This window comes from Olea europaea, unplaced genomic scaffold (assembly GCF_002742605.1).
Source record: "Olea europaea var. sylvestris unplaced genomic scaffold, O_europaea_v1 scaffold2263, whole genome shotgun sequence".
NCBI lineage: Eukaryota > Viridiplantae > Streptophyta > Magnoliopsida > Lamiales > Oleaceae > Olea > Olea europaea.
Window position 1 is genome coordinate 42,761 of NW_019240687.1, and position 3,517 is coordinate 46,277.

Consider the following 3,517-nt stretch of genomic DNA (forward strand, 5'->3'; position numbering starts at 1 on the left):
CTTAATATTAAAAATTAAGCTCCTTTGTCAGAAAGATATTGTCACCTTTGTTGACAGATACTCACATGGAGTGGGATCCTTGTGAATGAAAAAAGCCCAAAAAATTCATGCTTCCCTTCCCTTATTTTGAGGGATTTGTCAGGGAGGGTGTCAATTCTTCATTATTAACATAGCAGAATTGTAATTTTAATGTGGGATATGACTCTATAATTTTTAGTAAACTTATCAGAAGTTTGAGGATTGATTTGTACAGCTTCAAAACTTGAGGAGGACAATTTTTGGCTATTATGGATGTTAGAAATGATCAGTGGATTCCATGATCCGATCATGAAAAGCAACCGCAGTCAGTTCGATTGGAGTCCAAGCTCCTCGTTGGACATGGTTGTGTCGTAGTTTTCCAATATTGAAAAGCTAGAATTCTTTTTATTTTATCAGGGATTATTTTAGGTCTTTTTGAGGCATGGCTTTTGAGATGGCCCTACCACTATAGACAGATCTATCCTAGATTGAAATGAAGAGGACACAATAAAGATAGCGAGGAAGTAAATGAGTCGAAGCTCACGGCTCGAGTAAAAATGGATCGAGCTTTTTTTGGCCCGAGTCAAACCAAGCCAAAGCTCGGTCGAAAAATGGTGCTAGGCTTGGGCCTTTTCGAGTCAAGCTGAGTCAAACCGGCACTTCATTTTTCCTAAAATTTTAATTACCTTTTTTAGAGCAACTACCTCTAAAGCTGCCTTTTCAAAGGCTCTATACACAGGCACCCGTGTTAGTGTGACACGACATGAGGCTCGGTTCCAACAAGCTGCGATCTATGTCGGCTCGAACTTTTTTTGGGTAGAGCCACATGTCATTTGAGCCGATGAGCCAAATTGACATCCCTAATAGAGAGTTACAAGTAAAATAGAAAGAATATACAAGAGAGAAGAAAAAGAAAAATGAAATACAAAGCTAGGATTTCAAAATTTTGTTCTAAGTACAAGAAGATCATCTTTTCCTCGTTGTCTTTTAAACAAGGTGAAGTAATTCAAATGCTCCACATGTTTCTCTTTTCATATAATGTGCAACTAAGTCAATAGTTGGGATGAAATATTATAATGTAGTTTTGAACCTTAATTTTATTTATGAAGCTTTGATTTTAAGTTAATATTTGGGTATTGTTTTTACTTTTATTATTATTGCTTTAAATCAATTTGGCATTGTTTCATTGATCTGTAAGCATGAAGGAGTCGAGAGGTGAGTTATTATTTTAGGCCTCATAGTAAAAATTAAAATTTGGGTAAAAGATACATCTTTACTAAGTTTGCAGTCATTGATTGAATATTTTTGTAATTGTATACTCTTAGTTAAGACTTACCATGATTTAATAAAGATATAGCGACTTAACTTATTTGAATAAGATTGATTTAAATTCGAAAGATGTAAATCAATTTTGATTAGAAGAACTCGACATGATACACATAATTGAGTATTGTCGAAATTTGGTAATTGAAATCAGAGGGATAGCTATGATGAACTCATAAACCATAAAACTTCTTGTTCATTAATTAAAATCATAAATTATCTATTTCTACACTTCTTTAATTATTTTGTAGAGTTATAATATTTATTATCATAATTTAAATTATTTTCAAATATTTGCCTTATACATTAAAAGAGTGACCTAATTTTGGCACTATTCATAGGGTTGCAAGGCAACAGTTTTTTTCCTCCAACCATTGGAAACCTGCTTGCTGAGTTGCTTCTACTCTTACACAATTATTTCACTTTCTATTTCTCTTAACATAGCTATATCACTCTCTATTTCTCTTTGTATTCTCAGCCTCAAATTGAATCCTAGTTAACCAATAAATAAACGTGTCTTTGAACAAAAACTAATTAATAATCTGGGAGATAAAAAAATTAATATTTTTATTTCTTCAAATCCTCTTTGCGATCCACATCACCATCCTACCGCCATTTCAATCAACCCGATTTAACCTATAAAATTATTGTGAAGGTGAGTATTTAAAAATACCCATTAAAATACGTGCAGTTTCCATACACAATTATTACATGATCAAAATTTTAAAAAATAGTTATATTTAAACTCTTAATTCTTATCAAAATACTTTAATTTTATTTATTTAGAGATTTTCTAAAATGGGAATTTCATTAAATAAATTTTTTTAAAAAATAAATATGTAAAATGGCGATGAAATCAACTTAAAACTATTGTTTCAATACATAAACAATCATTTAATATCCAAACATTAAAAAAGAAAAATCTATAAAAAAAATTTTTAAAATATATGCAAGTGCATTGTTCACATGAATAGTGAATAGTAAGTATTGTTCATGTGATTTTTTTCTTAAAGATGTCTACATATTTGTAGACATGTGGTCCGATATCAAGCTGTAACACCCCAAATTTTTATAAACATTGGAGTGCTGCCAAAAATTCAATTTTCTTCACGTTAAATGTGAAACCAACATATATAAAAGTAATTCATTTATTTTCAACCATAAATATCAATTAAAACGTGGAATTCAAATTTTAAAAAATTTCAAAAATAATCAGTTAACTAATTAATAAACGTGTCTTTGAACAAAACCTAACTAACAAACTGGGAGATAAAAAAATTTTTAATATTTTTATTTCTTCAAATCTTCTTAGTAGTCCGCATCACCATCCCGTCACAGTTTCAATCGATCTGATTTAACTTGTTAAAATTATTGTAAGAATGAGTATTTAAAAATACCCAGTAAAATACATTTAGTTTTCATGCACAATTATATAACAATAAATTATACACTTCATACCACTCTTCTCTTATGGAGCTCATCAGCAACCGAGTGACACATCCATCTCAAGTCCTCTTAAATTGTCGTCGGATTTCATATCACTTTCTATATAACCCGAATATCCACTGATAATTTATGCATATTTAATTGAATACATAAAAGCATAAGCAAATAAACCACTTGCACAAAAGTATCTTACCTTTATAGATTTGAAAAGTTGTAATGGATTGTAAAATAATGCACATGAAAATCGTTTTCTTTTCCTCTCTCTATCTTGTATGAATAAAATATATTATATGGTAATATTGTAGGATTCTCTCTCTAGCTTTTAGGTTTCTTTGGCCGTGTATGTATAATATCTTCATGGTGAAAAAATCTCTTGATTTATGGGAGTATTTGTAGGACTTATAAGCTACTATATCGATTGAATTTCATTGCAACAAGGAGACTTGGATATAGTGAATGCAACTGTATAGAATGGGTTTCCTAATGAAACTTGTTGACCCCAAAAAGTGCGCCAACAGATGTCGGTCCCACCCGCGCTTGCGTGGGCGAATGTCCAACACGCTAAGACACGTGGACGGTCTAAAACGAGCGGTTCGAAGGGGCGTGGGAGTAGCCCAACGACGCGGGACGGTGATGTTCGGAATCCGGCGGGTTGTTCGTAATCCGATTGTACAATAATTACCAACCGGTGTTCGCAAATATATATGTGAAAGTGTATAAATTCACTTTA